The sequence below is a fragment of the Phyllobates terribilis genome, unplaced genomic scaffold (genome assembly GCF_046119375.1).
Source record: "Phyllobates terribilis strain yellow unplaced genomic scaffold, ASM4611937v1 Scaffold_1__5_contigs__length_1240528914, whole genome shotgun sequence".
Lineage (NCBI taxonomy): Eukaryota > Metazoa > Chordata > Amphibia > Anura > Dendrobatidae > Phyllobates > Phyllobates terribilis.
The window spans coordinates 1002690540-1002704408 of NW_027362761.1; the positions used below are offsets into that span (position 1 = coordinate 1002690540).

Consider the following 13869-nt stretch of genomic DNA (forward strand, 5'->3'; position numbering starts at 1 on the left):
GAGGTCCTTGGTTCAACTCTGAGTGCCCCCTGAAGATAAATCTTTTTAAACCAAATAATTCTATCTTTATTACTTGTTTATCCATTAAAACATTTTAGGCATATAACGTTGAATGCATATTGATGTGCTTTCTTCATATGAAATCTATTTAAAAAATCAGACAAAAGGTCGAAAAACGTTGTCTGTAAAAAGTCAATGTAAAAAATCTATAAGATGATACTTTTAGCACTTTGGAAGACTCTAAAACTAAGAATTGACTTGTAAAATAAAAATTCCTGATTATTTGTCTGTACTTTTTGAATTCATTAAAGATTTTTAGAGAAGAAAAATGCATCGGAAAGAAAAAATAATCACAATGTAAAACTTTGTAAAGTTCTTATAGCTTTAATGTAATTAAAAAAAAAAAAAAAAAGAGGGTGCATTTTTTAAGTTTTGGGGGTATAGCTCAGTGGCAGAGCATTTGACTGGAGATTAAGAGGTTCTTGGTTCAACTCTGAGTGCCCCATGAAGATAAATCTTTTTAAACCAAATAATTCTAGCTTTATTACTTGTTTATCCATTAAAACATTTTAGGCATATAACGTTGAATGCATATTGATGTGCTTTCTTCATATGAAATCTATTTAAAAAATCAGCCAAAAGGTCGAAAAACGTTGTCTGTAAAAAGTCAATTTAAAAAATCTATAAGATGATACTTTTAGCACTTTGGAAGACTCTAAAACTAAGAATTGACTTGTAAAATAAAAATTCCTGATTATTTTTCTGTACTTTTTGAATTCATTAAAGATTTTTAGAGAAGAAAAATGCATCGGAAAGAAAAAATAATCACAATGTAAAACTTTGTAAAGTTCTTATAGCTTTAATGTAATTTAAAAAAAAAAAAAAAGAGTGTGCATTACTTAAGTTTTGGGGGTATAGCTCAGTGGCAGAGCATTTGACTGCAGATCAAGAGGTCCTTGTTCAACTCCGAGTGCCCCCTGAAGATAAATCTTTTTAAACCAAATAATTCTAGCTTTATTACTTGTTTATCCATTAAAACATTTTAGGCATATAACGTTGAATGCATATTGATGTGCTTTCTTCATATGAAATCTATTTAAAAAATCAGCCAAAAGGTCGAAAAACGTTGTCTGTAAAAAGTCAATGTAAAAAATCTATAAGATGATACTTTTAGCACTTTGGAAGACTCTAAAACTAAGAATTGACTTGTAAAATAAAAATTCCTGATTATTTGTCTGTACTTTTTGAATTCATTAAAGATTTTTAGAGAAGAAAAATGCATCGGAAAGAAAAAATAATCACAATGTAAAACTTTGTAAAGTTCTTATAGCTTTAATGTAATTAAAAAAAAAAAAAAAAAAAAAAAGAGGGTGCATTTTTTAAGTTTTGGGGGTATAGCTCAGTGGCAGAGCATTTGACTGGAGATTAAGAGGTCCTTGGTTCAACTCCGAGTGCCCCATGAAGATAAATCTTTTTAAACCAAATAATTCTAGCTTTATTACTTGTTTATCCATTAAAGCATTTTAGGCATATAACGTTGAATGCATATTGATGTGCTTTCTTCATATGAAATCTATTTAAAAAATCAGCCAAAAGGTCGAAAAACGTTGTCTGTAAAAAGTCAATTTAAAAAATCTATAAGATGATACTTTTAGCACTTTGGAAGACTCTAAAACTAAGAATTGACTTGTAAAATAAAAATTCCTGATTATTTTTCTGTACTTTTTGAATTCATTAAAGATTTTTAGAGAAGAAAAATGCATCGGAAAGAAAAAATAATCACAATGTAAAACTTTGTAAAGTTCTTATAGCTTTAATGTAATTTAAAAGAAAAAAAAAAAGAGTGTGCATTACTTAAGTTTTGGGGGTATAGCTCAGTGGCAGAGCATTTGACTGGAGATTAAGAGGTCCTTGGTTCAACTCCGAGTGCCCCATGAAGATAAATCTTTTTAAACCAAATAATTCTAGCTTTATTACTTGTTTATCCATTAAAGCATTTTAGGCATATAACGTTGAATGCATATTGATGTGCTTTCTTCATATGAAATCTATTTAAAAAATCAGCCAAAAGGTCGAAAAACGTTGTCTGTAAAAAGTCAATGTAAAAAATCTATAAGATGATACTTTTAGCACTTTGGAAGACTCTAAAACTAAGAATTGACTTGTAAAATAAAAATTCCTGATTATTTTTCTGTACTTTTTGAATTCATTAAAGATTTTTAGAGAAGAAAAATGCATCGGAAAGAAAAAATAATCACAATGTAAAACTTTGTAAAGTTCTTATAGCTTTAATGTAATTTAAAAAAAAAAAAAAAAGAGTGTGCATTACTTAAGTTTTGGGGGTATAGCTCAGTGGCAGAGCATTTGACTGCAGATCAAGAGGTCCTTGTTCAACTCCGAGTGCCCCCTGAAGATAAATCTTTTTAAACCAAATAATTCTAGCTTTATTACTTGTTTATCCATTAAAACATTTTAGGCATATAACGTTGAATGCATATTGATGTGCTTTCTTCATATGAAATCTATTTAAAAAATCAGCCAAAAGGTCGAAAAACGTTGTCTGTAAAAAGTCAATGTAAAAAATCTATAAGATGATACTTTTAGCACTTTGGAAGACTCTAAAACTAAGAAGTGACTTGGAAAATAAAAATTCCTGATTATTTGTCTGTACTTTTTGAATTCATTAAAGATTTTTAGAGAAGAAAAATGCATCGGAAAGAAAAAATAATCACAATGTAAAACTTTGTAAAGTTCTTATAGCTTTAATGTAATTTAAAAAAAAAAAAAAGAGTGTGCATTACTTAAGTTTTGGGGGTATAGCTCAGTGGCAGAGCATTTGACTGCAGATCAAGAGGTCCTTGGTTCAACTCCGAGTGCCCCCTGAAGATAAATCTTTTTAAACCAAATAATTCTAGCTTTATTACTTGTTTATCCATTAAAGCATTTTAGGCATATAACGTTGAATGCATATTGATGTGCTTTCTTCATATGAAATCTATTTAAAAAATCAGCCAAAAGGTCGAAAAACGTTGTCTGTAAAAAGTCAATGTAAAAAATCTATAAGATGATACTTTTAGCACTTTGGAAGACTCTAAAACTAAGAATTAACTTGTAAAATAAAAATTCCTGATTATTTTTCTGTACTTTTTGAATTCATTAAAGATTTTTAGAGAAGAAAAATGCATCGGAAAGAAAAAATAATCACAATGTAAAACTTTGTAAAGTTCTTATAGCTTTAATGTAATTTAAAAAAAAAAAAAAAAAAGAGGGTGCATTACTTAAGTTTTGGGGGTATAGCTCAGTGGCAGAGCATTTGACTGCAGATCAAGAGGTCCTTGGTTCAACTCTGAGTGCCCCCTGAAGATAAATCTTTTTAAACCAAATAATTCTATCTTTATTACTTGTTTATCCATTAAAACATTTTAGGCATATAACGTTGAATGCATATTGATGTGCTTTCTTCATATGAAATCTATTTAAAAAATCAGACAAAAGGTCGAAAAACGTTGTCTGTAAAAAGTCAATGTAAAAAATCTATAAGATGATACTTTTAGCACTTTGGAAGATTCTAAAACTAAGAATTGACTTGTAAAATAAAAATTCCTGATTATTTGTCTGTACTTTTTGAATTCATTAAAGATTTTTAGAGAAGAAAAATGCATCGGAAAGAAAAAATAATCACAATGTAAAGCTTTCTAAAGTTCTTATAGCTTTAATGTAATTTAAAAAAAGAGCGTGCATTACTTAAGTTTTGGGGGTATATCTCAGTGGCAGAGCATTTGACTGCAGATTAAGAGATCCTTGGTTCAACTCCGAGTGCCCCCTGAAGATAAATCTTTTTAAACCAAATAATTCTTGCTTTATTACTTGTTTATCCATTAAAACATTTTAGGCATATAACGTTGAATGCATATTGATGTGCTTTCTTCATATGAAATCTATTTAAAAAATCAGCCAAAAGGTCGAAAAACGTTGTCTGTAAAAAGTCAATGTAAAAAATCTATAAGATGATACTTTTAGCACTTTTGAAGACTCTAAAACTAAGAATTGACTTGTAAAATAAAAATTCCTGATTATTTGTCTGTACTTTTTGAATTCATTAAAGATTTTTAGAGAAGAAAAATGCATCGGAAAGAAAAAATAATCACAATGTAAAGCTTTCTAAAGTTCTTATAGCTTTAATGTAATTTAAAAAAAAAAAAAAAAGAGTGTGCATTACTTAAGTTTTGGGGGTATATCTCAGTGGCAGAGCATTTGACTGCAGATTAAGAGATCCTTGGTTCAACTCCGAGTGCCCCCCTGAAGATAAATCTTTTTAAACCAAATAATTCTTGCTTTATTACTTGTTTATCCATTAAAACATTTTAGGCATATAACGTTGAATGCATATTGATGTGCTTTCTTCATATGAAATCTATTTAAAAAATCAGCCAAAAGGTCGAAAAACGTTGTCTGTAAACAGTCAATGTAAAAAATCTATAAGATGATACTTTTAGCACTTTGGAAGACTCTAAAACTAAGAATTGACTTGTAAAATAAAAATTCCTGATTATTTGTTTGTACTTTTTGAATTCATTAAAGATTTTTAGAGAAGAAAAATGCATCGGAAAGAAAAAATAATCACAATGTAAAACTTTGTAAAGTTCTTATAGCTTTAATGTAATTTAAAAAAAAAAAAAAAAAGAGTGTGCATTACTTATGTTTTGGGGGTATAGCTCAGTGGCAGAGCATTTAACTGCAGATCTAGAGGTCCTTGTTCAACTCCGAGTGCCCCCTGAAGATAAATCTTTTTAAACCAAATAATTCTAGCTTTACTACTTGTTTATCCATTAAAACATTTTAGGCATATAACGTTGAATGCATATTGATGTGCTTTCTTCATATGAAATCTATTTAAAAAATCAGACAAAAGGTCGAAAAACGTTGTCTGTAAAAAGTCAATGTAAAAAATCTATAAGATGATACTTTTAGCACTTTGGAAGACTCTAAAACTAAGAAGTGACTTGGAAAATAAAAATTCCTGATTATTTGTCTGTACTTTTTGAATTCATTAAAGATTTTTAGAGAAGAAAAATGCATCGGAAAGAAAAAATAATCACAATGTAAAACTTTGTAAAGTTCTTATAGCTTTAATGTAATTTAAAAAAAAAAAAAAGAGTGTGCATTACTTAAGTTTTGGGGGTATAGCTCAGTGGCAGAGCATTTGACTGCAGATCAAGAGGTCCTTGGTTCAACTCCGAGTGCCCCCTGAAGATAAATCTTTTTAAACCAAATAATTCTAGCTTTATTACTTGTTTATCCATTAAAGCATTTTAGGCATATAACGTTGAATGCATATTGATGTGCTTTCTTCATATGAAATCTATTTAAAAAATCAGCCAAAAGGTCGAAAAACGTTGTCTGTAAAAAGTCAATGTAAAAAATCTATAAGATGATACTTTTAGCACTTTGGAAGACTCTAAAACTAAGAATTAACTTGTAAAATAAAAATTCCTGATTATTTTTCTGTACTTTTTGAATTCATTAAAGATTTTTAGAGAAGAAAAATGCATCGGAAAGAAAAAATAATCACAATGTAAAACTTTGTAAAGTTCTTATAGCTTTAATGTAATTTAAAAAAAAAAAAAAAAAAGAGGGTGCATTACTTAAGTTTTGGGGGTATAGCTCAGTGGCAGAGCATTTGACTGCAGATCAAGAGGTCCTTGGTTCAACTCTGAGTGCCCCCTGAAGATAAATCTTTTTAAACCAAATAATTCTATGTTTATTACTTGTTTATCCATTAAAACATTTTAGGCATATAACGTTGAATGCATATTGATGTGCTTTCTTCATATGAAATCTATTTAAAAAATCAGACAAAAGGTCGAAAAACGTTGTCTGTAAAAAGTCAATGTAAAAAATCTATAAGATGATACTTTTAGCACTTTGGAAGATTCTAAAACTAAGAATTGACTTGTAAAATAAAAATTCCTGATTATTTGTCTGTACTTTTTGAATTCATTAAAGATTTTTAGAGAAGAAAAATGCATCGGAAAGAAAAAATAATCACAATGTAAAGCTTTCTAAAGTTCTTATAGCTTTAATGTAATTTAAAATAAGAGCGTGCATTACTTAAGTTTTGGGGGTATATCTCAGTGGCAGAGCATTTGACTGCAGATTAAGAGATCCTTGGTTCAACTCCGAGTGCCCCCTGAAGATAAATCTTTTTAAACCAAATAATTCTTGCTTTATTACTTGTTTATCCATTAAAACATTTTAGGCATATAACGTTGAATGCATATTGATGTGCTTTCTTCATATGAAATCTATTTAAAAAATCAGCCAAAAGGTCGAAAAACGTTGTCTGTAAACAGTCAATGTAAAAAATCTATAAGATGATACTTTTAGCACTTTGGAAGACTCTAAAACTAAGAATTGACTTGTAAAATAAAAATTCCTGATTATTTGTTTGTACTTTTTGAATTCATTAAAGATTTTTAGAGAAGAAAAATGCATCGGAAAGAAAAAATAATCACAATGTAAAACTTTGTAAAGTTCTTATAGCTTTAATGTAATTTAAAAAAAAAAAAAAAAAAGAGTGTGCATTACTTATGTTTTGGGGGTATAGCTCAGTGGCAGAGCATTTAACTGCAGATCTAGAGGTCCTTGTTCAACTCCGAGTGCCCCCTGAAGATAAATCTTTTTAAACCAAATAATTCTAGATTTATTACTTGTTTATCCATTAAAACATTTTAGGCATATAACGTTGAATGCATATTGATGTGCTTTCTTCATATGAAATCTATTTAAAAAATCAGCCAAAAGGTCGAAAAACGTTGTCTGTAAAAAGTCAATGTAAAAAATCTATAAGATGATACTTTTAGCACTTTGGAAGACTCTAAAACTAAGAAGTGACTTGGAAAATGAAAATTCCTGATTATTTGTCTGTACTTTTTGAATTCATTAAAGATTTTTAGAGAAGAAAAATGCATCGGAAAGAAGAAATAATCACAATGTAAAACTTTGTAAAGTTCTTATAGCTTTAATGTAATTTAAAAAAAAAAAAAAAAAAGAGCGTGCATTACGTAAGTTTTGGGGGTATAGCTCAGTGGCAGAGCATTTGACTGCAGATCAAGAGGTCCTTGGTTCAACTCTGAGTGCCCCCTGAAGATAAATCTTTTTAAACCAAATAATTCTATCTTTATTACTTGTTTATCCATTAAAACATTTTAGGCATATAACGTTGAATGCATATTGATGTGCTTTCTTCATATGAAATCTATTTAAAAAATCAGACAAAAGGTCGAAAAACGTTGTCTGTAAAAAGTCAATGTAAAAAATCTATAAGATGATACTTTTAGCACTTTGGAAGACTCTAAAACTAAGAATTGACTTGTAAAATAAAAATTCCTGATTATTTGTCTGTACTTTTTGAATTCATTAAAGATTTTTAGAGAAGAAAAATGCATCGGAAAGAAAAAATAATCACAATGTAAAGCTTTCTAAAGTTCTTATAGCTTTAATGTAATTTAAAAAAAAAAAAAAAAGAGTGTGCATTACTTAAGTTTTGGGGGTATATCTCAGTGGCAGAGCATTTGACTGCAGATTAAGAGATCCTTGGTTCAACTCCGAGTGCCCCCCTGAAGATAAATCTTTTTAAACCAAATAATTCTTGCTTTATTACTTGTTTATCCATTAAAACATTTTAGGCATATAACGTTGAATGCATATTGATGTGCTTTCTTCATATGAAATCTATTTAAAAAATCAGCCAAAAGGTCGAAAAACGTTGTCTGTAAAAAGTCAATGTAAAAAATCTATAAGATGATACTTTTAGCACTTTGGAAGACTCTAAAACTAAGAATTGACTTGGAAAATAAAAATTCCTGATTATTTGTTTGTACTTTTTGAATTCATTAAAGATTTTTAGAGAAGAAAAATGCATCGGAAAGAAAAAATAATCACAATGTAAAACTTTGTAAAGTTCTTATAGCTTTAATGTAATTTAAAAAAAAAAAAAAAAAAAGAGTATGCATTACTTTAGTTTTGGGGGTATAGCTCAGTGGCAGAGCATTTGACTGCAGATCAAGAGGTCCTTGTTCAACTCCGAGTGCCCCCTGAAGATAAATCTTTTTAAACCAAATAATTCTAGCTTTATTACTTGTTTATCCATTAAAACATTTTAGGCATATAACGTTGAATGCATATTGATGTGCTTTCTTCATATGAAATCTATTTAAAAAATCAGCCAAAAGGTCGAAAAACGTTGTCTGTAAAAAGTCAATGTAAAAAATCTATAAGATGATACTTTTAGCACTTTGGAAGACTCTAAAACTAAGAAGTGACTTGGAAAATAAAAATTCCTGATTATTTGTCTGTACTTTTTGAATTCATTAAAGATTTTTAGAGAAGAAAAATGCATCGGAAAGAAAAAATAATCACAATGTAAAACTTTGTAAAGTTCTTATAGCTTTAATGTAATTTAAAAAAAAAAAAAAAAAAGAGTGTGCATTACTTAAGTTTTGGGTGTATAGCTCAGTGGCAGAGCATTTGACTGCAGATCAAGAGGTCCTTGGTTCAACTCCGAGTGCCCCCTGAAGATAAATCTTTTTAAACAAAATAATTCTTGCTTTATTACTTGTTTATCCATTAAAACATTTTAGGCATATAACGTTGAATGCATATTGATGTGCTTTCTTCATATGAAATCTATTTAAAAAATCAGCCAAAAGGTCGAAAAACGTTGTCTGTAAAAAGTCAATGTAAAAAATCTATAAGATGATACTTTTAGCACTTTGGAAGACTCTAAAACTAAGAATTGACTTGTAAAATAAAAATTCCTGATTATTTGTCTGTACTTTTTGAATTCATTAAAGATTTTTAGAGAAGAAAAATGCATCGGAAAGAAAAAAATAATCACAATGTAAAACTTTGTAAAGTTCTTATAGCTTTAATGTAATTTAAAAAAAAAAAAAAAAAGAGTATGCATTACTTTAGTTTTGGGGGTATAGCTCAGTGGCAGAGCATTTGACTGCAGATCAAGAGGTCCTTGGTTCAACTCCGAGTGCCCCCTGAAGATAAACCTTTTTAAACAAAATAATTCTTGCTTTATTACTTGTTTATCCATTAAAACATTTTAGGCATATAACGTTGAATGCATATTGATGTGCTTTCTTCATATGAAATCTATTTAAAAAATCAGCCAAAAGGTCGAAAAACGTTGTCTGTAAAAAGTCAATGCAAAAAATCTATAAGATGATACTTTTAGCACTTTGGAAGACTCTAAAACTAAGAATTGACTTGTAAAATAAAAATTCCTGATTATTTGTCTGTACTTTTTGAATTCATTAAAGATTTTTAGAGAAGAAAAATGCATCGGAAAGAAAAAATAATCACAATGTAAAACTTTGTAAAGTTCTTATAGCTTTAATGTAATTAAAAAAAAAAAAAAAAAAGAGGGTGCATTACTTAAGTTTTGGGGGTATAGCTCAGTGGCAGAGCATTTGACTGCAGATTAAGAGGTCCTTGGTTCAACTCCGAGTGCCCCCTGAAGATAAATCTTTTTAAACCAATTAATTCTAGCTTTATTACTTATTTATCCATTAAAACATTTTAGGCATATAACGTTGAATGCATATTGATGTGCTTTCTTCATATAAAATCTATTTAAAAAATCAGCCAAAAGGTCGAAAAACGTTGTCTGTAAAAAGTCAATGTAAAAAATCTATAAGATGATACTTTTAGCACTTTGGAAGACTCTAAAACAAAGAATTGACTTGTAAAATAAAAATTCCTGATTATTTGTCTGTACTTTTTGAATTCATTAAAGATTTTTAGAGAAGAAAAATGCATCGGAAAGAAAAAATAATCACAATGTAAAGCTTTCTAAAGTTCTTATAGCTTTAATGTAATTTAAAAAAAAAAAAAAAGAGTGTGCATTACTTAAGTTTTGGGGGTATATCTCAGTGGCAGAGCATTTGACTGCAGATTAAGAGGTCCTTGGTTCAACTCCGAGTGCCCCCTGAAGATAAATCTTTTTAAACCAAATAATTCTTGCTTTATTACTTGTTTATCCATTAAAACATTTTAGGCATATAACGTTGAATGCATATTGATGTGCTTTCTTCATATGAAATCTATTTAAAAAATCAGACAAAAGGTCGAAAAACGTTGTCTGTAAAAAGTCAATGTAAAAAATCTATAAGATGATACTTTTAGCACTTTGGAAGACTCTAAAACTAAGAATTGACTTGTAAAATAAAAATTCCTGATTATTTTTCTGTACTTTTTTAATTCATTAAAGATTTTTAGAGAAGAAAAATGCATCGGAAAGAAAAAATAATCACAATGTAAAACTTTGTAAAGTTCTTATAGCTTTAATGTAATTTAAAAAAAAAAAAAAAAAAGAGTGTGCATTACTTAAGTTTTGGGGGTATAGCTCAGTGGCAGAGCATTTGACTGCAGATCAAGAGATCCTTGGTTCAACTCTGAGTGCCCCCTGAAGATAAATCTTTTTAAACCAAATAATTCTATCTTTATTACTTGTTTATCCATTAAAACATTTTAGGCATATAACGTTGAATGCATATTGATGTGCTTTCTTCATATGAAATCTATTTAAAAAATCAGCCAAAAGGTCGAAAAACGTTGTCTGTAAAAAGTCAATGTAAAAAAATCTATAAGATGATACTTTTAGCACTTTGGAAGACTCTAAAACTAAGAATTGACTTGTAAAATAAAAATTCCTGATTATTTGTTTGTACTTTTTGAATTCATTAAAGATTTTTAGAGAAGAAAAATGCATCGGAAAGAAAAAATAATCACAATGTAAAACTTTGTAAAGTTCTTATAGCTTTAATGTAATTAAAAAAAAAAAAAGAGGGTGCGTTACTTAAGTTTTGGAGGTATAGCTCAGTGGCAGAGCATTTGACTGCAGATCAAGAGGTCCTTGGTTCAACTCCGAGTGCCCCCTGAAGATAAATCTTTTTAAACAAAATAATTCTTGCTTTATTACTTGTTTATCCATTAAAACATTTTAGGCATATAACGTTGAATGCATATTGATGTGCTTTCTTCATATAAAATCTATTTAAAAAATCAGCCAAAAGGTCGAAAAACGTTGTCTGTAAAAAGTCAATGTAAAAAATCTATAAGATGATACTTTTAGCACTTTGGAAGACTCTAAAACAAAGAATTGACTTGTAAAATAAAAATTCCTGATTATTTGTCTGTACTTTTTGAATTCATTAAAGATTTTTAGAGAAGAAAAATGCATCGGAAAGAAAAAATAATCACAATGTAAAGCTTTCTAAAGTTCTTATAGCTTTAATGTAATTTTAAAAAAAAAAAAAAGAGTGTGCATTACTTAAGTTTTGGGGGTATATCTCAGTGGCAGAGCATTTGACTGCAGATTAAGAGGTCCTTGGTTCAACTCCGAGTGCCCCCTGAAGATAAATCTTTTTAAACCAAATAATTCTTGCTTTATTACTTGTTTATCCATTAAAACATTTTAGGCATATAACGTTGAATGCATATTGATGTGCTTTCTTCATATGAAATCTATTTAAAAAATCAGACAAAAGGTCGAAAAACGTTGTCTGTAAAAAGTCAATGTAAAAAATCTATAAGATGATACTTTTAGCACTTTGGAAGACTCTAAAACTAAGAATTGACTTGTAAAATAAAAATTCCTGATTATTTTTCTGTACTTTTTGAATTCATTAAAGATTTTTAGAGAAGAAAAATGCATCGGAAAGAAAAAATAATCACAATGTAAAACTTTGTAAAGTTCTTATAGCTTTAATGTAATTTAAAAAAAAAAAAAAAAAAGAGTGTGCATTACTTAAGTTTTGGGGGTATAGCTCAGTGGCAGAGCATTTGACTGCAGATCAAGAGATCCTTGGTTCAACTCTGAGTGCCCCCTGAAGATAAATCTTTTTAAACCAAATAATTCTATCTTTATTACTTGTTTATCCATTAAAACATTTTAGGCATATAACGTTGAATGCATATTGATGTGCTTTCTTCATATGAAATCTATTTAAAAAATCAGCCAAAAGGTCGAAAAACGTTGTCTGTAAAAAGTCAATGTAAAAAAATCTATAAGATGATACTTTTAGCACTTTGGAAGACTCTAAAACTAAGAATTGACTTGTAAAATAAAAATTCCTGATTATTTGTTTGTACTTTTTGAATTCATTAAAGATTTTTAGAGAAGAAAAATGCATCGGAAAGAAAAAATAATCACAATGTAAAACTTTGTAAAGTTCTTATAGCTTTAATGTAATTAAAAAAAAAAAAAGAGGGTGCGTTACTTAAGTTTTGGAGGTATAGCTCAGTGGCAGAGCATTTGACTGCAGATCAAGAGGTCCTTGGTTCAACTCCGAGTGCCCCCTGAAGATAAATCTTTTTAAACAAAATAATTCTTGCTTTATTACTTGTTTATCCATTAAAACATTTTAGGCATATAACGTTGAATGCATATTGATGTGCTTTCTTCATATGAAATCTATTTAAAAAATCAGCCAAAAGGTCGAAAAACGTTGTCTGAAAAAAGTCAATGTAAAAAATCTATAAGATGATACTTTTAGCACTTTGGAAGACTCTAAAACAAAGAATTGACTTGTAAAATAAAAATTCCTGATTATTTGTCTGTACTTTTTGAATTCATTAAAGATTTTTAGAGAAGAAAAATGCATCGGAAAGAAAAAATAATCACAATGTAAAGCTTTCTAAAGTTCTTATAGCTTTAATGTAATTTAAAAAAAAAAAAAAAGAGTGTGCATTACTTAAGTTTTGGGGGTATATCTCAGTGGCAGAGCATTTGACTGCAGATTAAGAGGGCCTTGGTTCAACTCCGAGTGCCCCCTGAAGATAAATCTTTTTAAACCAAATAATTCTTGCTTTATTACTTGTTTATCCATTAAAACATTTTAGGCATATAACGTTGAATGCATATTGATGTGCTTTCTTCATATGAAATCTATTCAAAAAATCAGCCAAAAGGTCGAAAAACGTTGTCTGTAAAAAGTCAATGTAAAAAATCTATAAGATGATACTTTTAGCACTTTGGAAGACTCTAAAACTAAGAATTGACTTGTAAAATAAAAATTCCTGATTATTTGTCTGTACTTTTTGAATTCATTAAAGATTTTTAGAGAAGAAAAATGCATCGGAAAGAAAAAATAATCACAATGTAAAACTTTGTAAAGTTCTTATAGCTTTAATGTAATTTTAAAAAAAAAAAAAAGAGTGTGCATTACTTAAGTTTTGGGGGTACATCTCAGTGGCAGAGCATTTGACTGCAGATTAAGAGGTCCTTGGTTCAACTCCGAGTGCCCCCTGAAGATAAATCTTTTTAAACCAAATAATTCTTGCTTTATTACTTGTTTATCCATTAAAACATTTTAGGCATATAACGTTGAATGCATATTGATGTGCTTTCTTCATATGAAATCTATTTAAAAAATCAGACAAAAGGTCGAAAAACGTTGTCTGTAAAAAGTCAATGTAAAAAATCTATAAGATGATACTTTTAGCACTTTGGAAGACTCTAAAACTAAGAATTGACTTGTAAAATAAAAATTCCTGATTATTTTTCTGTACTTTTTGAATTCATTAAAGATTTTTAGAGAAGAAAAATGCATCGGAAAGAAAAAATAATCACAATGTAAAACTTTGTAAAGTTCTTATAGCTTTAATGTAATTTAAAAAAAAAAAAAAAAAGAGTGAGCATTACTTAAGTTTTGGGGGTATAGCTCAGTGGCAGAGCTTTTGACTGCAGATCAAGAGATCCTTGGTTCAACTCTGAGTGCCCCTGAAGATAAATCTTTTTAAACCAAATAATTCTATCTTTATTACTTGTTTATCCATTAAAACATTTTAGGCATA

At 28.7% G+C, this 13869-nt stretch overlaps 5 non-coding genes across 5 annotated transcripts; all 5 read left to right on the forward strand.

The window, feature by feature from the left end:
- The first annotated feature begins 1387 nt into the window (after positions 1–1387).
- TRNAS-GGA (transfer RNA serine (anticodon GGA)) lies at positions 1388–1460 on the forward strand. Its single transcript has one exon. It is a non-coding gene; the product is annotated as a tRNA-Ser (tRNA).
- Positions 1461–1862: 402 nt separating this feature from the next.
- TRNAS-GGA (transfer RNA serine (anticodon GGA)) lies at positions 1863–1935 on the forward strand. Its single transcript has one exon. It is a non-coding gene; the product is annotated as a tRNA-Ser (tRNA).
- Positions 1936–2810: 875 nt separating this feature from the next.
- Positions 2811–2882, forward strand: TRNAC-GCA (transfer RNA cysteine (anticodon GCA)). The gene has a single exon. It is a non-coding gene; the product is annotated as a tRNA-Cys (tRNA).
- A 2295-nt stretch (positions 2883–5177) lies between these two features.
- Positions 5178–5249, forward strand: TRNAC-GCA (transfer RNA cysteine (anticodon GCA)). Its single transcript has one exon. It is a non-coding gene; the product is annotated as a tRNA-Cys (tRNA).
- Positions 5250–8980: 3731 nt separating this feature from the next.
- Positions 8981–9052, forward strand: TRNAC-GCA (transfer RNA cysteine (anticodon GCA)). Its single transcript has one exon. It is a non-coding gene; the product is annotated as a tRNA-Cys (tRNA).
- The last annotated feature ends 4817 nt before the right edge of the window (positions 9053–13869 follow it).